The sequence below is a fragment of the Pongo abelii genome, chromosome 22 (assembly GCF_028885655.2).
Source record: "Pongo abelii isolate AG06213 chromosome 22, NHGRI_mPonAbe1-v2.0_pri, whole genome shotgun sequence".
Classification (NCBI taxonomy): Eukaryota; Metazoa; Chordata; class Mammalia; order Primates; family Hominidae; genus Pongo; species Pongo abelii.
Window position 1 is genome coordinate 49,089,348 of NC_072007.2, and position 26,698 is coordinate 49,116,045.

Below are 26,698 nucleotides of genomic sequence, written 5' to 3' on the forward strand. Positions count from 1 at the left end.
AGACCTCTTTTCTTTCTAAATTACCCAGTCTCAGACAATCCTTTATACCAGTGTGAGACTGGACTAATACACACACCAGTGTCATATGTCCAGTACGTGGCTAGGCCTGCATAGAAACCCCTCATTCCTGAACCACATGATAAGAGCTTACATCATTTCTTTGGTAGGTGGGAAAGGTGGTCTCTAGAGCAAGGAAGCAGCACTAGTACCCCAGTTCATGACCGTATTTCATAAAGCAGTGTCATGTACTCCTGTCATCACTGTTAGATAATAAAGGTACGCAGTCCTTGCTTTGGTCCTATGTGCGGAAATTTTAGTTGGAAGCTGAACCAGACTTAGAAACGCATAAGACAAGTCAACAATGCCTAGAAAGATGCTTTAGTAGTGTACATCTCTCTCAGTTCATTCTCACATTGCTATAAAGAGATACCGGAGACTGGGTAATTTATAGAGAAAAAAGGTTTCATTGGCTCACAGTTCCACAGGCTGCACAGGAAGCATGGCAGCATCTGCTCCACTCCGGGGGAGGCCTCAGGAAACTTTCAATCACAGCGGAAGGCAAAAGGGAAGCAAGCACATTGTACATGGCAGGGACATGTGGAGGAGGGGGGTGGTGCTAAACACTTTTAAACAACCAAATCTCGTGAGAACTCACTCACTATACAGTGCCAAAGAGGGAAGGTGCTAAACCATTCATGAGGACTCCATCCCCATGACCCATTCGCGTCCCACCAGGTCCCACCTCCAACACTGGGGATTACAATTCAACATGAGATTTGGGTGGGGACACAGACCCAAACCATATCAACATCATAGGATGAGAAGAAGCAGCCAGGCATTTTTTGAACTACTCTTGATAAATTCTTTACAGATAAATAAAACACTTTAATGTTTGGAATGTTTAAATCACAGTGTATGAAACGAATATTAGTTACTTCATTTCTTTTTATTTCCCTATACTGTACATTTATAACTGACGCTAAGACAACCTTGAATGTTTTGACAAAATGGTTTAAAGGTCACAGAACACTCACAAATTTCCTGTTAATTATTAAAACTGTTTTGCCCAGTTTCAGCTTGCACCATCACTTTTATGGCCCTGCTGTAAGGTGCAAATGCTATATTTGTTAAGTATCTATACATGTGGAGTGTGTTCATTTCCTACAAGGCTGATCACAACGCTAGACAAAAGTGTGCCCCTCCCCTGCTCCTCAGACCCTGGTGGGTTCTGCTTCTCCATGCATTCTGGGCTGGCTTCCATCTCCAGAAGTGATTCTTCTCCTATGCTCCTTTCCTTACACTCCCTAGTAATGGCTTAGCTACACAGCCTTCCCACCTCTCAGTCTCGTTCCTGCCTCCACTTCCTCCTGAAGCTCCTGAAACAAACCCAGGCTGTTCTTTTTTTTTTTTTTGAGATGGAGTCTTACTCTGTTGCCCAGGCTGGATTGCAGTGGTGTGATCTCAGCTTGCTGCAACCTCTGCCTCCCAGGTTCAAGCAATCCTCCCACCTCAGCCTCCCGAGTAACTGGAGTTACAGCCACATGCCACCATGCCTGGCTAATTTTTGTATTTTTAGTAGAGATGAGGTTTCACCATGTTGGCTAGGCTGGTCTCGAATTCTTGACCTCAGATGATCCGCCCCCTTCAGCCTCCCAAAGCGCTGGGATTATAGGCGTGAGCCACATGCCTGGCTCCATGCTGTTCTTAACACCCTTCTATTCCACGACAATAAGAGCTAATGTGTCGAGTGCATGCTTGCTTGTAAGTCATTTTAGCCTCACCCTCGCAAACTCTGACAAGGAGGGTGATACTAGTATCACTCCCATTTGGCAGAAGAAACTGAGGCACAGAGAAAGTAGGTCACTTGTTCAGGCCACCAGAAAGTGTCAAGGCAGGCTTCAGACCCAGGTGGCCTGGCTTCTGAACCTGTGGGCTGGACCGGCCCACCTGGCTGCCCTTCTGTGGTCCTTGCCTGTAGTCATTTTTGCTATTGGGCCCAGGGGCACAAGCTACTCATGAGACTTCCAAAAAATACTTAAAATTGGGGAAAGGAAAAATACAGATAGTCTCCAGAATATGAAAACTGCAAAAACAAAACCAATCCATTTAAGTGTGTAGACAATATAATATTTATGGCCTTTAAAAATAACTAAATTTGGTGTTTAAAAATTTCCATTCTATTATAAAAATAACACGACTTTGAAAGCATTCCCTAGTGTACAGATTAATTGGCTAGACATCAGAGCCAAACACAGGATAACTTACGTTTGTTTTTTGTTTGCTTTTTTGTTTTTTTGTGTGAGATGGAGTTTCTCTCTTGTCACCCAGGCTGGAGTGCAGTGGCGTGATCTCGGCTCACTGCAACCTCCGCCTCCCGGGTTCAAGGGATACTCCTGTCTCAGCCTCCTGAGTTGCTGGGATTACAGGCACACACCACCACACCTGGCTAATTTTTTGTATTTTTAGTAGAGACAAGGTTTCACCATATTGGTTCTCGCTGGCCTTGAACTCCTGACCTCAGGTGATCCACCCGTCTTGGCCTTCCAAAGTGTTGAGATTATAGGTGTGAGGCACCATGTCCAGCCTACTTATGTTTTTAAATAAATTTATAAAATCATTTCAAATTATTTTATGCCCAAATACATATGCATGTGATGTGAAATGTGGTTGCCTTTTCAAATGTGTGACTTGACATAGGCAGGGGTCTCAGCTTTAAGAAAAAGGAGAACTGAAGGCCTCAACATGGCCTTATCTTTCCCTGGGCCCATAGCTCCTGTGTAGATGGTCCCAGACCAGTTACAACTGGATCCGCATGTCCAGCTCCTGCCGGGGACCACCCCAGCTGTGCCTCCCCAGACAGCAGGGACAGGCTCGGGCACCTTGTCCAAGGCAGAAAGACATCAGAGGTAAGGGTGCCTGGATTCAAACTGTCATTCTCCTGCCAAGGAAAAAGATGACCTTGGGGGCTTACTTAAGCTTGCTGATCTCAAACATGCCTGCTTCAAGGGGCTGTTTGTGAAGATTGCCTACCTGAAAGGAAGAAGCTGGGGCAAAATTAATCCAAGTAGATAATTTATTTGGGCCAAGCTTGAGGATTGCAACCCGAGAGCATAGATTCAAGTTGTCCTGAATCTACACTCCAAAGAATGCAGGTAGACATGGATTTTTAAAAACAAGAGAAGAGGCAGGGAATTGGCTGATACAAAATTGTTTGCCAGGAATTCTCTTGGTGTACACAAATAACATTGAAGAGCAATTGGTTATACATGGTTAAGCTATAGTTTGTGGTTTACAGCGTCCCCTGTGGCATTATTAGGTTAATCTACAGCTATCTGTGGCAATAGCAATAGTTTAAAGAGATGAACACACAGCTCAAAGTGGGAAAGTGGAGCATGGTTGCTGTCTCATTTTAATGCCTCTGTGGGCCTGATAATTTGAAAGGGCTCACGTTCCTCATATGAAAGTTCTTTTCTTTCCTCTGGATTGAGTTCACACACAGCACATGGAGTATGACCTGTACATTCATTCACTCAAAACAAAAAACAAAACAAAAAAATAGCTCCAGGCAGTGGCTCATGCCTGTCATCCCGTACTTTGGGAGGCCAAGGCAGGAGGATCTCTTCAGGCCAGGAGTTGGAGACCAGCCTGGACAATATAGCAAGATCTCATCTCTATTTAAAAAAAGTTTTTTTTAAATTAGCCAGGCGTGGTAGTGTGTGCCTGTGGTCCCAGCTACTTGGGATGCTGAGGTAGGAGGATCAATTGAGTCCAAGAATTTGAGGCTGCGGTGAGCTGAGATTGTACCACTGCACTCCAGCCTGGATGACTGAGCAAGATCCTGTCACAAAAAACAAACAAACAAACAAACAAACAAAAAACTATGCAGCAGCAACTATGTGCTTGGCCCTGTTCTGTACCCTGGGATACAGCTGCAAACAAAGGTCCTGCTCTTATGGAGCTCACATCTTGTGAGGGAGAAACAGGAGATGGAGATGTAGCGTGCTCAGGGTAATGAGTGCTGAGGGAAGAAGTGGGCTGGAGAAACGGATTGGGACCCAGGAAGGCATCACTGACGCAGGTTATATGAGTGCCATAGTTTGGATTTGTGTCCCTGCCCAAATCTCATGTCGAACTGGAGGAGGGGCCTGGTGGGAGGTGAACGGATCATGGGGGCGGATTTCCTCCTGGCTGTTCTCGTGATAGTGAGTGAGTTCTCGTGAGATCTGATGCTTTAAGACTGAGTTGCGCTTCCCGGTCAGGTGTGGTGGCTCACACCTGTAATCCCAGCACTTTGGGAGGCCGAGGCAGGTGGATCACGATGTCAGGAGGTGAAGACCATCCTGGCCAACATGGTGAAACCCCGTCTCTACTAAAAATACAAACATAGCTGGGTGTGGTGGCGTGCACTTGTAATCCCAGCTACTCAGGAGGCTGAAGCAGGAGAATCGCCTGAACCGGGGAGGCGGAGATTGCAGTGAGCTGAGATCGCGCCACTGCGCTCCAGCCTCGCAACAGAGAGACTCTGTCAAAAAAAAAAAAAAAAAAAAGTGCATGTGGCGCTTCTCTCCTTGCTCCCTCTCTCTCGTGCCACCGTGTGAAGAAGGCCCTTGCTTCCCCTTCTCCTTCCGCCATGATTGTAAGTTTCCTGACGCCTCCCAGTCATGCTTCCTGTACAGCCTGCAGAACTGCGAGTCAATGAAATCCCTTTTCTCCACAAATTACCCAGTCTCAGGTAGTTCCTTACAGCAGCGTGGGAACAGACTCAAGCGCTGAAGCAAGCAAGGCAGTTAGCAAGGAGCAGGCTGGGAAGAGCATTCCAGGCAGAGGGAACAGCCGGGGCCAGGGCCTTGAGACAGACGTGAGCCAGGATATCTGAGGAACAGTAGAGAAGCCAGTGTGGCTGGAGCTAAATGAGGAGCAATGTGTGAGTTCCCTGGGGCGGCCAAAACAAACACCACAGACGGGGGCCTTCAACCACAGACACTGATTTCCTCACAGCTCTGGAGGCGAAAAGTCCAAGAAAACTGCACGGAGTATCTATGAGGCCCTGATGGAGACCTGACCTGGTCCACACCCATGGCTTGGCAAGCTAGATGGGGTGAATTTTCACCTGCCACAGCCGCAAGTCAAAGCCACCAGCTTCTCTCTTCTCCTTCCCATTGCTCCTGACAGCCAGGGTTAATATTTTTCCTCATGTGAACAGGGAGGCACCCACCTGAGAATCCCCTCAGCCCACATAAGCTCTGCAGAGAGGGCTGTGTTGCTCCGGTTCCCACCTGGACATGAGCACTTTGAAGGGCAGCTTCCCTCCCAGGGTCTGGCTGAGCTCAGGGTAGGCGTCAGTCTGCATGGATTGGATGGAGGAAGGCTGTGTGTGGCAGGAGATGACGCTGCCCTTGGGCTGTGTGGTTTCTCTCTGTTCCGAGCCCAGTTCCTCCACCTTAGCAGAATAGCACCTCTCCATCTGGTTCTCATCTTTGAGAACGTTTCTTGGGATGAAAGCCACGATGTTGGACATGAACAACCTGGTTGCCAAGTTGTTTGCATTTTTGCCTCCTCTCCTCTCTGAAGGGAAAAGCTGTCCTTGTTTGGGGCCACTTCAGACCCCAGTGAGCAAAAGGAGTGATGTTTAGGGGAAGGCAGGGAGAGCAGAAACTTGCATATTCCACACTTTCTGTGGCTGGGCACTAGGATGGGCCTTTCTCATGTCTGATGGGATGGGAGAAGAGAGAGGTCTCCATCCAGCACCAGTTACATCACACACATAAGCGACCTGGGGTATTAGTGGCTAGGAGTGCAGGTTCCAGATACAGACTCTGTCTCGATACCTCTCAGATATAGTCTCTGCAGGATCCTGTTCCTCCCCTACCACTCATGAAGCCACTTTTCCCCCCAGGAGCCTTGGTGGCCTCCTGTCTAAAGTGGGGATGGCACACAAATCTGTGTCCTTGTGACAGTCCCATGAGAGAAGCAGATAGACCCTGTGTACACACGGGCCTGCAGGGAGAACCGCTCTACATGTGGCGACACCCCTTCCTCCCAGAATGGTCTCCTCTGCATTCCTGCTGTCACCGCAGTGTCCCACCTGATTCCCCAGGACACAGCTGACTGGAGATCAGCCCTGGACTAGCACCCACCCCCCGCCAGGGGTGGGTACGCTTTCTCGGAGGCCCCCATGGGGAGACAAAATGGAAAACCACACCCGACACTCAACCTGCAGTGGGCCACTCATTCCCAAGGCAATTCTGCTGTTTATATCTCCGGGAGAAATGCATTTCCTTTGTTTTCGAAAAAGCAGATGGCCAGGTGTCATTGGCAGAGGGGCTGCAGCGAGGGCAGTGAGGGAGAGGAGAGGAAATGAATGGACAGTGCAGAGGGCAGGCCAGGTGGCCCACAACCAGGCAGACAGCTCACGTCGCCTCTTCTGGAAACAGGGACTGCATGACCAATCTGTGCTTGTGCCTCTCTGGCACACAATGGACAATTTTGGAAAACTTCAAAAGAAAGAGCCAAGTTGATTTTGCTAAAAATGTGAAGTTTCTCTCTCTCTCTATCTATCTCTTTAATGCAATGCATAGTTTATCATTTTCTTGTCTTTAGTATTAATTAAAGACTGGACTAAATTTGTTTAAACAAGCTCTAAAATATTAAAATAAGAAGAAGGCAAAGTACATAGCGTTTCCAAGTCCAGGGAACATTCTGTTCCCTGGGCTTCAGTTTATAACTGAATGTGCTTTATGTTTAGAAAACAAACTATAGCTTGTAAAATGAATGTGGAAATAATCTAAAGTATGAGGCCTCCATTATTTATTATGTAATTGGAGAAAATTCTGGCTGGGAGAAATCTTTAGCAGAAAGCCAAGATGATCCCTACTCAATCATTCTTAAAGAAAATTAACATGTATCTATTTCTTTGATAATATTTCACTGGCAGGCAGTTCCTCTTCTAGGCTGCTATGAGCAAATTGCCAAGTTGGGTGTCACCCGTATAATCATTATCATGGGAAACCGTCAGAGTTCCTTGGGCAAGAGAATCAAACATTTCAAATGTTGACATTTTGTTAAGTAGGTTTTTTATAAAGTCTTACATTTAGAACTTTTGTTCTAAATTTAGAACTTTTCAGAACATGTTGTCTCCAAAATCAGTAATCATTCAATGACGCCCAAGACCATGTTTTTGAGAACCTTCTATACTCTAAAGCATTTTGATAATATTATTCCATAAGCTGCCCCTTTTTTATTAAATGCGTATCACAATCTTTTCAAACTATGAATATGGTACTGGTTCATTCAAGAGAAAGAAGCTCTGCCCAGTGCAGTGGCTCACACTATAATCCAATCACTTTTAGAGGCAGGAGGATCACTTGAGGCCAAGAATCGGAGACCAACCTAGGGGGCAACAAAGTAAGACACTATCTCTACAAAAATATTTAAAAGTTAGCCAGGGGTGGTGGCACATACCTGTGGTCCTGCCTACTCAGGAGGCTGAGGCGGGAGGATCCCTTGATCCCAGGAGTTCAAGGCTGCAGTGAGCTACACTCCATCCTGGGTGACAGAGTGAGATGCTGTCTCTTAAAAAAAAAAAAAAAAAAAAAAAAGTCATTGGTGATGACTTTCTTTATTGCCTTTCATTAACAAAGTAATTTCCCCATAGATGCCTCCCTCCCGCCATCTAGGACTTGTGGAGGTCGAAAATCTCATGAATGAATGTTGACTTTTATAAAATGTTCTTCCTGCACCACTTGTGCCTTGAGAAGCTCTGTGGAGTGTGGGGTCATTCTCAACTTTCTTGAGGAGGGGATGTCTCCAACACCCCCAACTCCACTGTAGGCACCCTCTTCCCTTAAGCTGCTTTAATTTTTTTTCACTTAATATTCACTCAACTATATTCTTAACAAGAAAATAAATTCCAAGAGGACAGGGACTTTTCTGCCTTGCTCACTTCTGTATCCAAGCTTTTAGAAAAGCACCTGGCACATGGTAGGTGCTCAATAAATATTTGTGGTGATACTTATTAAGAAATGGAGTGACAAAAGGCACTGTGAATTCATTAACATTAAAAATATTTTGTCTTATTGCATGCAATTAATGCATGCATATAAAAGTTGTGGCACGTAAGTGTATGCGTTATTATTTAATCCCTGTTATAGGTTTCTGAACCCCTGGGAGTAACTCCAAGGATCAGAGATTGAGAACTACCTATATCAGGGGGAACAAGTACTAAATTGAAGTGCTGTAGACTTGATTCTATTACAGGCTGAGCATCTTTTATTTGAAATGGTTGGGGCCAGAAGTGTTTTGGATTTCAGATTATTTTGGATTTTGGAATATTTGAATTATACTTACCAATTGAGCATCCCAAATCCAAACATCTGAAATCTAAATGTTCCAATGAACCTATCATTAAAGCATCTTGTCAGTACTCAGAAAATTTCAGATTTTGAAACATTTTGGATTTTTGGATTTGGGATGCTTAACCTGTACCTGCTAGGTAACTCTGAACAACACCACTTAATTTTCCCGAGTCTTGGTTTAATTGTGTGGCAGATGGGAGTAATAATAGCTGATTTACCTACTCAACATAGCTGAAAATAGAATGATATGTATATATGCAAATACATTTTGTAAACTACAAAGAACCATACACATATAGATTATTTTTGCTACTATAATAAAACATAGGTCTTGGGTCCGTAATCTCAGCAAAGCAGAGGACTGCTGCCTGCAGCTTTAGTCAATTTGATCACCATAGTCTGTCATCACCATCATTATAATAGAAACACTTACTCTCCCTGGGGTCTGTTGACCATCCCATGTGCAAAAAAACCCTATACAAATTTGCCCTGAATGTAGACTCCCCATTGGCCACAGTGGTAGTTTATTAGCTTCATGCTGTGTGGAGTCAATGACTCATAGAAGGCACATTTTTCACCTCTTAGCCTTGGCAGCAACGACCAGTTGCTCAAAATCTGCTAACAGGCTCCCTCAGCTATTTCCTGTTGTGTTGCAGTAACACCGCTTTTTCTTTAGGCCACATTAAATTTTAAAACACATTAGAAACATTTCATCTCTGGCCTTCCTCTTCTAGTCATTGCAAAAAAAAAAAAAAAAAAGTGCTGTAGCAAACATGAGGATTATGATGATTGGTTAGTTTCCCTCCATTTTAACCAATGAAATGTGTTCCTTATCACTATGGTTACATAACAACTAGCTCCCACAGGTGGAATCCAGCCTCACCAAAGCACCTGGGATAGTTCGTCTATTCCTGCTCACTGATTATATCTAAATCACCAATAATGACCCAAATAACTTCGTATTTTTAAAAGTTATAGAGGTTATGTTATTTTTAGCCACTTCTATTGTGAAATATACTTCACATACAGAAAACTGTGCAAATCAGAAATGTCTAGCTCAATGAATAGCACATAGATTTCCTTGCTCTTCTTCAGCTATACCCACCTAAGCATGACCCCTCAATACTATAGTTTACTTCTGTCTGGTTTTTTTTTTTTTTTTTTTTTTTTTGAGACGGAGTCTCGCTCTGTCACCCAGGCTGGAGTGCAGTGGCGCGATCTCGGCTCATTGCAAGCTTCCGCCTCCCGGGTTCACGTGATTCTCCTGCCTCAGCCTCCCCAGTAGCTGGGACTACAGGCGCCTGCCACCACTCCCGGCTAATTTTTTTTCTGTATTTTTTAGTAGAGACAGGGTTTCACTGTGTTAGCCAGGATGGTCTCGATCTCCTGACCTCGTGATCCACCCGCCTCGGCCTCCCAAAGTGTAGAGATTACAGGCGTGAGCCACCGCGCCCAGCCCCTGTCTGTTTTTTAAAGTATATTAATGGGATTCTGTGATATGTTTTCTCCGGTATCTGGCTTCTTTTGCACGTCATTCTGTTTATGAGGCTCATTCATGTTCATGTAACTGTGGTCCAATTTCTTCACTGCAGTGAAGCTGTTTATTATATTTAAAAAACCATTTTCATGAATCCATTTCATTGTTGATGGACAGTTGGGTTGTTTCCAGTCTAAAGCTGCTATACACACTGCTGCTGTGAAGATCGCTGTACAAGTCTCGTGCTAAAAATAGGCATGCTTTTCTGCTGAGTATCTACCTAGGAGTGGAATTACTATGAAAGAAGGAATGCACATCTTCACTTTAATAGATAATACCAAACCTCTTCCTTTAGTGACTAGAACCAAATGTATGATATGAGAGAATTTCCATCACTCTCCATTGTCATCAGCCCCTGGCATGGACATTCCCTTTAATCTTAGCCACCTTGGTGAGTGTATTTGGAATCTCAATGTTTTTAATTTGCACTTTTCTGATTACTTATGAGTCTGGGCCTCTTTCCCTATATTTATTGACCATTTGAATATTGTTCTTTGTCAGGTATCTTCAAGTGTCATCCATTTCTCTCTTTTATTTTATTTATTTATGAACTGGGGTCTCACTCTGTTGTCCAGGCTGGACTGCAGTGGAGCTCACTGCAACCTTAAACTCCAAGTGATCTTCCCTCCTCAGCCTACAGGCATGAGCCTCCATGCCTGACTATTTGTAAAATTATTATTTTTTGTAAAGATGGAGGTCTTGCCATATTGCCCAGGCTTGTCTTAAACTCCCAGCTTCAAGCAGTCCTCTCACCTTGGCCTCTCAAAGTGCTGGGACTACAGACCATTTTTCTTTTTAAAATATTATTTGGGTAGATTTATTTATTTATTTATTTATTTATTTATTTATTTATGAGATAGAGTCTTGCTCTGTCGCCCAGGCTGGAGTGCAGTGGCATGATCTTGGCTCACTGCAAGCTCCACCTCCCAGGTTCATGCCATTCTCCTGCCTCAGCCTCCCACATAGCTGGGACTACAGGCGCCCGCCACCACGCCCGGCTAATTTTTTTTGTATTTTTAGTAGAGACGGGGTTTCACCATATTAGCCAGGATGGTCTCGATCTCCTGACCTCGTGATCTGCCCACCTTGGCCTCCCAAAGTGCTGGGATTACGGGCATAAGCCACCATGCCCAGCTGGGTAGATTTATTTTTCTAGGAATTTGTCCATGATTGTCTTGATTTTTAAATGTTTTGTTAAAAAGTTTGCTATAATATTCTCTTACCATAGAAATTGAAGTGTTATCTTCTCTTTAATTCCTGGTATCAATTGTGTTGTCTTTCTTTTTTCCTTGTTCTTTTTTCTCCCTTAATTTATCTTGTCAGGGATTTATCAATTTTATGAGCTTTTTAAAAGGAATATCTTTTGGCTTTGTGAATTCTCTCTATTAAGTGCTTGTTATACAGACATATTACACACCCATCAATTTCTGCTATTTATTTTATTTTATTTTATTTTTTGAGATGGAGTCTTGTTCTGTCACCCAGGCTAGAGTGCCATAGTGCTATCTCAGCTCATAGCACCCTCCGCCTCCTGGGTTCAAATGATTCTCCTGCCTCAGCCTCCCAAATACCTGAGATTACAGGTGTGTGCCACCATGCCCAGCTTATTTTTGTATTTTTAATAAAGACAGGGTTTCACTATGTTAGCCAGGCTGGTCTAGAACTCCTGACCTCAAGTGATCCTCCTGCCTTGGCCTCTCAAAGTGCTGGGATTACAGGTGTGAGCCACCGTGCCCAGCAATTTCTGCTTTTGTTATTAACACTTCCATTCCCCTCTTGGCAAGCCCTGGGTTCTATATTTTTGGCCCCATGAGGCTCATCCTCTCAATCTTTTGTGTGTGTGTGTGAGATGGAGTCTCGCTCTGTCGCCCAGGCTGGAGTGTAGTGGCGCAGTCTCAGCTTACTGTAACCTCCACCTCCTGGGTTCAGGTGATTCTCCTGCCTCAGTCTCCCAAGTAGCTGGAAGTACAGGCACACGCCACCACGCCCAGCTAACTTTTTGTATTTTTTTAGTAGAGACTGGGTTTTGTCATGTTGGCCAGTCTGGTCTTGAACTCCTGACCTCAGGTGATCCACCTGGCTTGGCCTCCCAAAGTGCTAGGATTACAGGCCTGAGCCACCATGCCCAGCCTCATCTTCTCAATCTTTTAGATCCCCTGCAGACATCAGAAGAGGAGAGGAGAGGAGAGGAGAGAAGAGGACCGGACCTAAAACCCAGGCTCACAATCTCAGGCTTTCTTCCTCTTCTGCATCTTCACTATTTTTTGTCAGCTTTTTTATGCTTTCAGGTAGGTTTTTTAAACCTATTTTCATCAGATTTTCTGGCTTTCCTGGATTACCTTATCCACTGTTACAACATAGAATTCCTCCCTCCCACTCCACCACAGGTACATATGTGCACGTGTGTGTGCATGTGTGTGTGTGTATGCTGTAGTGGCAAAATAATGTGTTGATTATAGAATCCATGTTCTGAAATAAGCATGACATACGTTTTCTTGCTCATTAACTTGAGGATCAGCGTGAACAATAATTGTAAAACTGCATTGTTGGATTGAGATAGACCCTTCCAGGTCACTTTACAAGGAACTCACAGGATTCTTCACGAGTGCGTTTATAGGCATGGTCTGCTATTGGCCTAAATGAGATTCTGCTTCTTCCAGGATACAGAGCTCTTTTTTCCATCTTCTTTGGCTTGGTTTTCCCCATGTTATTCTGGCCCCTTGCTGATCTGCACTGATGTGGCTTGCTTTCCTATTTCAGGACCCTTGACCAATTGCAAATCATTTTTGGACTCTGCTAATGAATTGCTCACCATTCACTTCCATGACTGATTGATTTTCATGAAATAAGAGAAACGGCTTGTCTTTAAAGCCAGGAACCCTGAGCCTAGTTCCTTTGACACGCTGTAGTGACAGGAAAACAGGTAGCCAAACCCACCCTTTGGGCTAAAAAAAGCCATTTCTAAAATGAAATCCAAACTGAAAACGGACTTCCCCAAGTGGCCAGAAACATGAGCACTATGCCACATCCCTCTGTAACTCTCCCTTCCTTCCCCATCTGAAGCTTCAATAATTGAGCCTGCTGAAATGAACTGATAATAGATTATAAAGAGAAAAGCCTTAAAACTAACGGCAAAAACAGCAATTACTTTTGCACTGACCTCATATTAACATGCAGGGGCACAAGAGTCACACAAAATATGAAACTCAAAGAAGGGCCAAATGGTTGAAGTTTAAATACCCTCTTCACAGGGGAAAGGTAAGTAGGGGTGTAGGCAATTTTTGAGGAAGAGTAAGTGATTTTTAAGGCCCAAAGAACAGAAAATGTCCTGAGACAAACCTTCTGGGCTCTGGGTGAGGTGCCAACAATTTACGGGAAAGTGAGAGGCCAAACTACAATGTGAACACAGGTTGCCTTATTATGCAGATAAAGTCTCTCAGGTACCAGCCCTCAATAGAATAGAGGAAAATTCTCTCTGGGCAAACATGGTGAGGAAATTTTTTTCCTTTGGTGATGAATATTCCCTGGTAATGAGATTTTAGACAGGGGATTGAAGGAAACATCTCTTCCCCATCTTGCTGCACTCAATTTCTTGTGATCTGGTCTTCTTTAACCACTTTACTCTGCTTTTATAGACATTACACTGTTTCTCTGCGGCTGGGATGACCATTAGGTACATCCTCATGGTCTATTTTTCAATTATGTGATAACATTCTATCTTCCTAAATGTTATGGCAAGTTTATGAATAAATTTAAGAAGCACAAGTTTCCAGAGTGCCTACCAACTAATGGCAGATTCTACAAGTCACAGAAATCATCAGTCTCATCTTTAACCGTATCCTAAGCATGTTTTTCTTCAGTGGTGGAAGTTCTCAGGAGATTTCACAAGTTTCCATCCCTCCATTATTCCTTTAAACCCATTGTGCACACCTACATGGGCAGTAGATACCTTGCCCTGCCACAGCCCAAACAGGAATTGCTTTAAAGTGTTGATACATTGTATGTGTTTTTGTGTGTGCATGTATATATGAAATGAAACAATTCTTGAAGTCCAAACGAAGAGAAATATCACCCATAATTCCACCATCATAAAACAACCAACATTAATACTTTGATTTTTCTCTTTTCAATATTTTTTTTCTACCATGTCTTTGCCATGGTAGAACTAGTCTTTAAGGAGAAAGACTAGTTTTTCCTTAAATTTCCATTTCCTTGGAAAGATTGTTGCTGGGACTATTTCTTATTAACTAGTTGCATTTCCTGTTTTGGTTTTTTTTGTTGTTGTTGTTTAGGATTTTTGGTGTTTCCTTTTATTATTTTTTGAGACGAGGTCTTGCTCTGTTACCTAGACTAGAGTGCAATAGCATGATCACAGCTCACTGCAGCCTCAACCTCCCAGGCTCAAGTGATCCTCTCACATTAGCCTCCCAAGTAGCTGAGACCACAGGGTAAAGTAAAGGGTAAAGACTGACCAGGAAAGGGGATGGGAGTGGGGAGAAAAACCATATTAAACTGAATTATACCTTCCACCTTACCTTGTATTATGATCAAAAGAAATCCCTCTGCTGTCCTTTCCTCCTGACACTCTTCCCACAGGCATGCACCATCATGCCTGGCTAATTTTGTAAGTTTTTTGTGGAAACAGGGGTCCCACTATGTTGCCCAGGCTGGTATCGAACTCCTGTGCTCAAGTGAAGTGTTTTCAAAATGACATATTTCTATATCTTACAATTTTCCTGAGTTTTGGTGTTAATTAAATGTACAATTAAATCTTTTGGTTTTTAAAAATATAGAGAGCATTTTCCACTGTTTAATTCTATACTGTTTTTTAAAAAGAAAACCTGAAGAGTGCAAGCCTGTAGAGTAGGAAAAGGGGAGGAATGATATTTATCTTACTCCTCCTTCCAGATGCAGTTTCGTACATCTTAACACTAAATGCTCATTCTACTGAATTCTCACTTTAAGAATGTTCTATTATATTTTAAACTCTTTATAGGCATATTGATTTTGTGCTGAAAGAGATTAAACAGCCCTCATGAGTTTTAAGCAAATTCTCTTAGTCAGTAAATTCATTTCCTCTTTCATTCATGTCCCAATGCCCAGTCAACATTTTTTTGTGTGCCTGTATTACTTAACCAACAAAGATTTTGGAAACAATCTTTGGATAATACAATATTTGATTTCTCATAATGTAACCTAAAGATCCACGTGATTTTGTTTTTTTGTCAGCCCGTGCCACCCCTTGGTTTGGAGGAAAGAGACCCCCCCAGTCCCCAGCCTTTTGAGGGGTGGGACTCCTGGAATTTTCATCCCGTGCCTTCATGGGGATTTCTCCTGTATTTAGTATTTGTTCACCCGACACAGACTCGCAGTGCCTAATGCATTCCAGGCACCGTGCTGAGTGCCAGGAATAAAGAAACATCTGTACGTGGTACAGTCTGGATGGGGCAAGAAACCACCAACATGATAAGCAAATGAATGTATAATGTAACAAAACGTGGGTTGTGCCCTGAAGAAAAATAAAGGGTAAAGACTGACCAGGAAAGGGGATGGGAGTTGGGAGAAAAACTGTATTAAACTGAATTATACCTTCCACCTTACCTTGTATTATGATCAAAAGAAATCCCTCTGCTGTCCTTTCCTCCTGACACTTCCCACACACACACATGCACACACACACACACGCACAACTGTAAACCCCTGACAACAGTGGTGACATCTATTTCACCTTTGTACACCCCCAAAGCTGAACACAGCTATGCATGACTGACACAATTTTGTTAAACCAAAGAAAATCTTTTCATGATGTCTCCATTAATTTCATGTGGCCAATCAGCCATTCCTGGAAGTTTCTTGAATTCTCTGGAGATCCCTTCTGCCTTTAGGCATCTTCTGTCTACTCAGCGAGTAGTTCCTGGGGCTTTCCTAATGGCAGTTCTGCTTATCCGATATCTGCTGGATGTCATTCAGAAAAATGACATTGGAGGCTGAGGCCTCAAAGTTTAGCTCCATATTCTTGGTCACATTTCAGATATTCACTTAAACACAGCCCTGTCTGCGATGCCAACAGACTTTAGCTCAATTTATTATCAGAGGGCGATCTGGCACGCCCACACAGCTCCACAAATGCCTCTGACTATCTAATAACTCAGCATTAAACACCACGTTCCCTGAGAGGCTGTGGAGGCCAGGCAGGGAGGGCCTCTCCCTTCTAAAAAAAGGAGCCTCTTCCAGGGCTCACAACTAAATGTCAAGTTTGGCAAAAGATAAAAATAGAAGTCTTTGTTTCACACTTGCAAAAAGGCTCAAACTTTCACGTGTGCTTCTGTTTATATTAAATAAAAAGCCCATTTTTCTTGGGATAAAGGCATCTTAAGAAAAGTTGTAGGGAGAAGAGACTAGGTCCTTTCTTAACCGGAATTCAGCTGATTAGACCCTGGCCAGACTTTTCAGTCAGACCCAGAAAGAGAAAACAGTGCCAATCCGAATGATTCAGCTCAATCTGTTCAAAACAACAAATCATGAAACAGCATCATGGACAGGCATGTTATGATAAAATTCTGCTAACATGGCTTTTGCTGCAAAGTGGGAAATGGTTCTAGGAACTTACAGTTTTAATAAGATAAACAATGCATCAAATGGAGGTCTGAGATGGAGATCTGGGCTTCGACCTGCAGAAATAAGAATTGAAGCCTGTTGGGTGCTTTGCTGCTGGTAGTGTGCTCTCACGTGCCTTTTCCAGCTGGCTGTCACCTGATTCTCAGACACCTCTGAGAGTTAGGTGGTGTTCTCATGTACATGTTAGAGATAAGGAAACCCAATCTCTGACAGCTGTCTATCCACCTGTTTGGAAGGGGCTGAACTGTGTTCCCCCCAAGCTCATCTGTTGAAGCTTTAACCCCCAGTACTTCAAAGAGTGTCTTTATTCAGAGATAGTCTTTCAAGAGATAATTAAGATGCAGTGAAGTCATTAGCGTGGGCCCTAATCCGATCTGACTGGTGTCCTAACAGGAAGAGGAGATTAGAACACAGACATGACCATGTAAGGACACAGGGAGAAGGCGGCCGTCTGTAAGCCAAGGAGGGAGGCTCAGAAGAAACGAACCCTGCTCACACCTGGATCCCAGACTTCTAGACTCCAGGACGGAGAAAATAAACGTTGTTGAAGCTGCCTACCCCATGGTACTTTATTATGGAAGCCCTAGCACACTAATACGTTAAGATTAGGTCTCTGAAGGCAGAATGGGGCTTTTGCTATTTTGATGAAAGTTCTTCGGATTCTGCAAAGCTGACCTCATATTCTGAGATGATTTTGGTAGAAGGCACACAGGCCACCTGCTCACTCCCTACTCCTCTCATTCCTCCGCACTTTCCCTCCTATTTTCATCCTCTTCCCTCTCCCTTTCTCCTTCTTTCACACCAGGGGGATATGTTTGCCAACCATCCGCAAAGTGCCTATTGTGTTTCACATAAACGCTTTTAAGTTATGTAACTCATGCTATTTATCTCATCATGATTTGACTCTTTTCATTTTGGATAGTTTTCAAGATCAATCCTTGTTGCAGGATGAATATTTAACCTGTTACTTTTTTTTTGGAGACAAGTTCTTGCTCTGTCGCTCAGGTGGGATTGCAGTGGCATGATCACAGCTCACTGCAGCCTCAAACTCCTGGGCTCAGGTGATCCTCCCACCTCAGCCTCACGAGTAGCTGGGACTACAGGCATGCACCACCTCACACAGCTAATTTTATTTATTTTTTTAATAGAGATGGGGTCTTGCTATGTTGCCCAGGCTGGTCTTGAACTCCTGGCCTCAAGGAATTCTCCCACCTCAGTCTCCCAAAGGACTGGGATTACAGGTGTGGGCCACCACGCCTGGCCTAACCTGCAACTTCTAATTGCTACCTCAACATTTCCGAAAATGCCTTTATTCTGCCTGTGCACTGGATTGATAGTTTCTATAGGTGTAGAAGCCCAGGCTGAAAACCACCTTCCTGCAGAAAGCCCCATCCTCTTGTCATTCCCAGAGCAGCTGCAGGGAAAGCTACAGCCATTCTGAGTCCTGAGTCTTCATGTGTTGCCTTTTTTTCTTCTCCCTGGAAGCTTGTAAAATCTTCTTCCTGTCCTCACTGTTCTGAAATTGCACAGCAACGAGGCTTCATGTAGGTCTATTTTTATCTCTTGTACTAGGTCCTTTAGACCTGCAAGCTGGTGTTATTCATTTCTGGAAAAGTTTCTTGAATTGTATTTTAAAGACTTACCAGCTTCTTTGTTCTCTCCTCCTGGAATTCATCTGGAAGCGCATTTCCTGGTCTGGGCCTTCAATTTCATACATTCTCTCCCTTTTCTTCTCTCTTTTCACTTTGCTCTATTTTCTAATAGAATTTTCCAGCCACGCCTTCTAATTCTTGTACTGGGTCTTTCATTTTGGCTATCATGTTACTTTCCCCAAGCTTGCCCAGTGCTTGTTATTTTCCTAATGTTGCTTTTTTATGGTCTCTCACTTTTTTTTTTTTTTCTTTTGAAACAGAGTCTTGCTCTGTCGCCCAGGCTGGAGTGCAGTGGTGCGATCTCGCTCACTGCAAGCTCCGCCTCCCAGGTTCACGCCATTCTCCTGCCTCAGCCTCCTGAGTAGCTGGGACTACAGGCGTCCGCCACCATGCCCGGCTAATTTTTTGTATTTTTAGTAGAGATGGGGTTTCACCATGTCAGCCAGGATGGTCTCGATCTCCTGTATGGTCTCTCATTCTTGATGCATAGAAGAAAACTCGTCTCATCTCTCTAAAGGTGTTAACAGTAGGTATAGTCTCGGTTTCCTCCAGGTTTCTTTTGACTTTTATTTTTACTGAGATACAATTCACATAACATGAAATTTGGCCTTCTTAAGGATATTCACACAGCTGTGCAACCACCACCATCATTTATCCCAGCCTATTTTTATCACCTTAATAAGAAGCTCCATACCTGTTAATATTCATTCCCCATCTCCACCTCTCCCCAGCCCCTGGGAAGCACTAATCAATTTTTCCATGTCTATAGATTTATCTGTTCTGGAAATTTCATATAAATGACATAATACAATTTCTGGTCTTTTTTTTTTTTTTTAAGATGGAATGTTGCTCTTGTTGCCAAGGCTGGAGTACAGTGGCATGGTCTCAGCTCACTGTAGCCTCCACCTCCTGGATTCAAGCCATTCTCCTGCCTCAGCCTCCTGAGTAGCTGGGATTACAGGCACCCACTACCATGCCCGCCTAAATTTTTGTACTTTTAGTAGAGATGGGGTTTCACCATGTAGGCCAGGCTGGTCTCAACCTCCTGGCCTCAGGTGATCCGCCCGCCTCGGCCTCCCAAAGTGCTGGGATTACAGGCATGAGCCACTGCGCCCAGCCGATTTCTGGTCTTTTGTGTTCGGCCTTTTTCACTTAGTACAGTGTTTTCGAGGTTCATCCATGTTGTAGCCTGTGTCAGTACTTCATTCCTTTTTAAGGCTGAATAATGGTCCATGGTATGAAGAGACCACATGTTGCTTATTCATGCATCTCTGGACAGACACCTGGGTTGTTTTCCACCTGTTGGCTGTTGTGGATCGTGCTGCTGTGAACACGGGTGCACAAACTCAATGCGGATTTGACTCGCACTTCCCTGGTAGTTAATGGTAACAATACCCAACATCTTTTCATGGGCTTATTAGCCCAAATTGTTTTTAAAACTTTTTCATGTGCTTTTACCTTTCACATTTGTTACCTCCAGCAGGTCCTTGGTGGTCCGCCAGTCCTTGGCTGCTTTGCTGTCCATTTTCTTTAAGTTGGCAAAAATGTTTTTTTTTCTTTTTTTAATTTTTTAAAATTATACTTTAAGTTCTGGGATACATGTGCAGAATGTGCAGGTTTGTTACATAGTTATACACATGCCGTGGTGGTTTGCTGCACCCATCAACCCATCACCTACATTAGGTATTTCTCCTAATGCTATCCCTCCTCTAGCCTAACACGCCCCAGTGTGTGATGTTCCCCTCCCTGTGTCCATGTGTTCTCATTGTTCAACTCCCACTTATGAATGAGAATATGCGGTGTTTGGTTTTCTGAAGCCATCATTCTCAGCAAATTAACACATTTTTTTTTTCTTTTTTTGAGACAGAGTCTCGCTGTGTTGCCCAGGCTGGAGTGCAGTAGCATAATTTCTGATCACCACAACCTCCACCTCCTGGGTTCAAGTGATTCTGGTGTCTCAGCCTCCCATGTATCTAGGACTACAGGCATGCGCCACCGCACCTGGCTAATCTTTATATTTTTAGTAGAGGGTGGGTTTTGCCATGTCGGCCAGCCTGGTCTCGAACTCCTGACCTCAAGTGATCCACCCACCTCGGGCTCCCAAAGTGCTGGGATTACCGGTGAGAGTCACCATGCCCAGCCTGTCTGTTCATTTTTAATCTGGGGAAACCCAAAAGCAGATTTAGGCATTTGCACAGGGGCACATCCACCAAGAGCTCTCCTGTAGCATGCTCTGCCTGAACCATTTATTAGGAGACTCCTGATGTAATTTTTTTTTCTGGACCAGAGAAGATCCTTCCAGTCTGCAGCCTGGAAGGTAAATGTCTAGTTGCCATCTTAGGGAGCTCAGGGGCTCTAAATTCTGCTGTGTGTCTGCTTCCTCAATGCCCTGTTTTCTGTATAGTCCTACCTGCCTGTGGTCCTCCATGCCAGTAATTGCAGTTACAGCTTCTCCAAAGAATAAATCCCCAAGTTCAGCCAGGGTAAATGAGGAGCGGGCATCCAGGGATCCAACTGCCTCCCAAACAACTTTTTTTTTTTGAGGTGGAGTCTCGCTCTATCGCCCAGGCTGGAGTGCAGTGGCGCGATCTTGGCTCACTGCAAGCTCTGCCTCCTGGGTTCACGCCATTCTCCTGCCTCAGCCTCCCCAGTAGCTGGGACTACAGGCGCCTGCCACCACGCCTGGCTAATTTTTTGTATTTTTTAGCAAAGACGGGGTTTCACCATGTTAGCTGGGATGGTCTCAATCTCCTGACCTCATGATCCACCCACCTCGGCCTCCCAAAGTGCTGGGATTACAGGCGTGAGCCACCGCACCCAGCCCCCAAACAACTTTCATCCTGTCCTCCTTCCTTAGGACTCCTCCACTCCCACTTCTGGAGGCACTGGGTCCTGAATATCAATGTTCTGCTGTGCAAATCAGGCAATTTCCGCACAGCTAGTGTAGGATTTGGCTTTCTTAAATTGGCCAAGGCCAGCTCCACTATCCACCTGTGCTCCAGCCTCTAAAATCCACACCCTGTTCTCTCTTCTCCTGGTTTCCCCATCTATCCTTGGGGATTTACAACTTAAAAAAAAAATCTCTTTATTGAAGATAGTCGAGTTCCCTCTTCACCACGTTTACCTAGGAGCCTTCCTAGTGAAATCTTTAATTTTCACATTGCGTTCCATGTTTTACAACAATTGTCTCATGAGATAATTTTCATGAGAACCTCTGGGGAAGATGCTATAGTCACCTCCCAGTGAAGAGGAAATTGAAACTCAGAAAGTTTCAGGGAGGCATCCACATCTGCACATGGCAATGTGGAGCTGGGACTTGAGCCCACATGTCTGACTGCAGAGCTGCACTAGCCCTGAACTAAACGGTGCAGTCCTTGCCAGTTACTTTGTGGCTAGGCCTTGCCACAGTGGCTCAATGAAACCAGCACTTCCTGGTGCAGGGAGAGGAGGACCTGCAATGTCCAGGGTACCATGCTGATGGGCAGTGGGAAGCTGTGCCCAGTGACAGCCCTGGTCATCAGAGATAAGAGGGGACAAATGGCAGTGCAGAATTGGAAAGATGTCTTGAGCCAGCACTGTGCCAAGGCACTTAAACAGGACATGGGTAAGGGTGGGGGCGTCCTCCTCCCCATGGGGGTCTGTTCGGCTCCAATGGGGGCAATAGAGAACTGCAGCTATTTGAGCATTGATGAGTACTGCTCTTGAAGATTCTGTGACTTCTGTTATGACAATTTTCAATCTCTATTCCATTGAAATGCCCTCCCTGCAACAATTCATAGCCAAATTGCTTCCAGAGATAATTGGTGGAGATCACAGGTTGCTAGATTGATAGTCTTTGTTAATGGATCCAGGAATTATGGAAGTTTCACCTTGGAAGGGACCTGGAGACCTTCTAGACCAACGTGTTTCTCTTGGGGAAACTCAGAGAGGCCAAAGGCCAGACTCAAGGTGCAAGGCTGGTAAGCAGCAGCTTTGGAAACATTTTTGTGGGGAGAGCAGGAAGACGTGGGGGAAAGATGGCTCAGGAGCATGTAGGGGGCATGGGGAAGGGGTCCACGAAATGCCAGCTCATGGGGCTGAGTAGGAAACCTTGTAAAGGACTCAGCTCCCTCCCAAACTCCATATCTAGGGCCAATCAGGAAGATGCAGCAATGGCCACCGTCAGAAAAGGAAACCTGCAGAGGACATCTGTTATCGATATTTTGAAGCCCTAACTTCTGGGACCTCAGAATGTGACCTTATTTGGAAATTGGAAATAGAATCCTTGCCAGTGAAATTACTTAAGTTGAAGTCATATGAGAAAGGGTGGGCCCTTCATCCAAGAAGATTGGTGTCTTTATAAGAAAAGAAGAAGAGACACAGACATAAAGGGTAGAGGACAGCCATGTATGTGATGATGAAGGCAGAGACTAGAGGGATGAGTCTGCAAGCCAAGGAATGCAACGATGGCTGGCAACACCAGACACTCAAAGAGATAAGAAAGGATCCTTCCCTACAGTCTTCAGAAAGAGCAAGGCCCTGCTAACATGTTGATCTTGGACTTCTGGCCTCCAGAACCATGAGGGGGTTCTGGTGGTTTATGGTGCTTTGTTGCACCACCTGGTTTATGGTGCTTTGTTGTAGCAGCCCTTGGAAAGGTAATTGAATGTTCTGTGAGGTGTCATGAGGGTGGGACCTGGAATTAGCTCTGCTGCTCTGCATGGCATCGCTTTTTTTGTCCTTAGTTTGATTCCCCTTATTAAAAGTAACTGGAGGCCGGGTGCAGTGGCTCACATCTGGAATCCCAGCACTTCAGGAGGCCGATGCAGGTGGATGGCTTGAGGCCAGGAGTTCAAGAGTAGCCTGAGCAACATGGAGAAACCCTGTGTCTACAAAAAATAAAAATAAAAATACAAAAATTAGCTGGGCATGGTGGCGCACACCTATAGTCCCAGCTACTCAGGAGGCTGAAGTGGGAGGATTGCTTGAGCCTAGAAGGTAAAGGCTGCAGTGAGTTGAGATCGCAGCACTGCACTCCAGCCTGGGCAACAGAGTGAGACCGTGTCTCAAAAACAAAACAAAACAAAAAAACAAACAGTAATTGCTTTTAAACCCAAACCTAGGTGATAGTGAGTGTTTGTGTGCTAACTTCCGGTGAGCACTCACATGCCTAGCTCGCTGGAGTCCTATGTTCCCAGGCTTGCCTCTGTCTGCCTGTTCCCCCCTAGGTCTCCACCCACAGAGGTAGCCGTGGCTCTGCAGCTCTGGAGCCTCAGGGCTGGAAGCAGATGAGGAGAGGCCTTTGTTTATCCTGCTCAACCAATGCCCCTGCTGCCACACAGAAGAAACGGTGGACGTGTTTAGAAAATGATACCAAGTTTACCCCTGAAACGCAATTGCATATCCTGTGCAGGCTGAGTGAGGCAAGGTGAAACTATTGACTGGTATCACTTGAGATAGAGCCAACTGTTCAAACTGAAACTAAAAGACAGCATGGTCCCTCTGAGGAAAAAAGGGCAGAAGTAAAAGCACAAAATTGTCACTTGTATAGTGGCAAACAAAAAAGAAAGAGAAAATAGGTTTCACTTATTTAAATTATAAAAGTAGTTAGTACGTGCTGATTCAAAAAGCTTAAAAGATACAGAAGTGTATAAGATAGAAACAGAACTGCGTCTGCCTCCACCTCCTCCTGTGCCCACAAGCCAGCCCTCCACATTCAGACTCCACAGAAGCAACTGTTTTAATGTGTGGTAAACATATTTAGAAGAACTTTCTCTGCTGTGCATAAAAACATGCTCTAACATCATTTGGTTTCACTTCATTTTATTTTAAAACCACAGTATTCAATGACTTGCTTTTTTACTCACTAGTATATTATGGGCAACTTTTCATAGCAATGAATACAGATTTATCTCAGAACGTAATCTTGAGTCAATTTCAGAATAACTCTGTGGGATACATGGGTGATTATAAATTCACAACGTGCCTTGGGGGAATATACCACCTGTTTCTATGGACGCAATTTGCAGTACGTTAATTTGGCGCACCACAAAGGCTGGATGGTTATCAATAGATTGGGTCAAGAAGAGAAGTATACAAAACATTCAGCTAGTTTTAAAGCTAAGGTTTGTCACCACAAGTGTATGAAGTGTCTCTTCCGTGAGTTGGAGAAAGTGATTATTAGAGGAACCTCAATAAAGGTCAACAGTTACAGATGATTTGAAATTTTGCCAACGTAGAAAACAGTTGGAAAACCAGTGGAAATTATATTTTTTATCTTGAGTCAAGTAGGAAATAAACTTAATTTACATAGTGTAAGAATGGTTGATATACAATGTAATCCTAAATCTTAAAATTGCTGGAGATAAATCACAAAGAAAACCAAAAAGATCCAAAAAAAAAAAAAAAGGAGTTAAAAGAGAAGATTTTATCTTCTTTCAGAGGATAAACAATCTCAAGATTCCATAATTCTTTGAATGTCTCAGAAAAACAAAATTCGTTCAAGCTATTTCAGACATTTGGAAGAACAAAATTAATTTTCCCCACCCAGATGAATCATTCTATCAGAGGTTCTCAACTGGGGGCGATTTTGCCCCCCACCCCCAGGGGACATTTGGCAATGTCTGGAAACATCTTCGATTGTCACCACTGGGGGCAAACGGTGGGAGGATGTGCTGCAGTCTTAGTAGGTGGAGGCCAGGGATGCTGCTCAACATCCTACAACGCACGGGACGACCCCCGCCACGGAGAATGATCCGGCCTCAAATGCCAACAGTGCTGAGGCCAAGAAACTCTATGTGATACTTTCCTAAAGGGATTGCTTTCTGTTTCATTATCTTATTTAATCAACTTCATAAACACATCAGAAACGTAGGTCACATCATTTTCTTGTGAATCTAAACCAGTCTAGCTTAAAACACCCTAACCTTCCTCCAAAACAAAATAGAAGTGAACAATTTGTATGAGAGTGACTCACATGTAAAACTATGAAGTGAGATAAACAGTAATGCCCGAAACATACAGCAGACCTTCCAGGCAGGCAAGAGATGACTTCAGACATTGGAGGGTAGGTCGCGTCTCCCGCAACGAATCCAGAAACCATCCTGCAACTCACAAGAAACCTACTTGTAGCTTGAAAAGGATTCTGAGCCAGGAGAACCAGGTTAAAATTATTTCCAACATAAAGGAAAGGAACAGGAACTTAGCCTCTTACGTGCTTAATCACCTAATAAGACACACACACACACTCGCACATAAATCACACACACACACACACACATACTTAAAATACTTATTTTGGATTCTTGTGAATAAAATCCAGCTCAAGTCTATGGGAAAAAAAAAAAATCATGGCCAGAAAAGTCTTTCCATTTTCACTGGGTATCAGCCAATAAATCTTAGCCTCTGATGCTCTACTGAGTTCAGCCTCTCACTTTCCCACCCTGCTCCCATCCCACCCCCACACCGAATCAGTGCCAGCTCTGGATTTTACACTCGTAAGCTCAGCTCAGGCCCTGGTAGAGGTGGAGCATCTCGTTGCCTTATTCATACCTGCTTTGAAAGATACCCTTGTCTTACTCAGTTGGAAGCTCTATAAGCCCCCCATGAAGGCCAAAGAATGTGAAACATCACAAACAGCACAGCATCGTGTACATAAACTGCTTATTTAAGAGCGGGCAGTCATAGACTGTGGGTGATCTGGGAGATGCATCAATAGATTTCCTGTGGCCTCAGAAAAATCCACGCAGTAACCACAGCAGAGAGATGACAAAGAGTCGGTTACAGGAGGCCTCTGCCCAGGGAGGGTAGCCACCTACCCTGTGCGGTTCAGGCAGAGCACAAAGGCTCCTCCCAGGGCCCTGGGGAAGGCTGAATCCAGTCTGCCCCTGGCTTGCCTAGCTTGGCCCTGGGCAGAGCATGTTTCCTCCACCCCTCACAGGGGCGCAGGTTACTTGTACCAGCCCGATGCAAATGCTTTGGTGAATGGGCTACCCTAAAACAGAGGATGATGAAGAACGATGGCCATTCCCAGAGTATAATGAGGGGTTCCCTTTAAGTAAGCTTTGCTCTGCCCTCTGCGTTTTCATTAGAAACCAGAAAACTGCTGAGTCTTATTTGTGTTTAAGCCATCATAAACTAAATAATCAGTTCCTATTAATGACCCTAATTATTCGGCTCCTATTTTTAAATGCTGGTCTTTCAGCCTGCTCTATGTGGGTGGTTTTAATTAAGCCTAATTGTAGATACGTCACATCCAAACAGACACCCTACTCAAATGATTAATAGAGCTTGGAATCTAGTTCACTAAATAGGGGTTTGCAATGGGATGATGGTGTCTATCAAGCTGAAACATATCATATAAATTATTTCTCTGATAACTATAATGGCAGAGAGACTTGTTTATTAGAGTCATTTAGGATTAGGCCACCACTGGTCTCAGAAGCTACATTCTCAGAGCAGTTGTCAAGTTTGCTGAAAGATTGTTTTCTTAAATTAGCTCTAAGTTGGAATGTACTGGTTTTTCTTTTGCATTTATATGCCCAGAGGCCTTCTTCTTT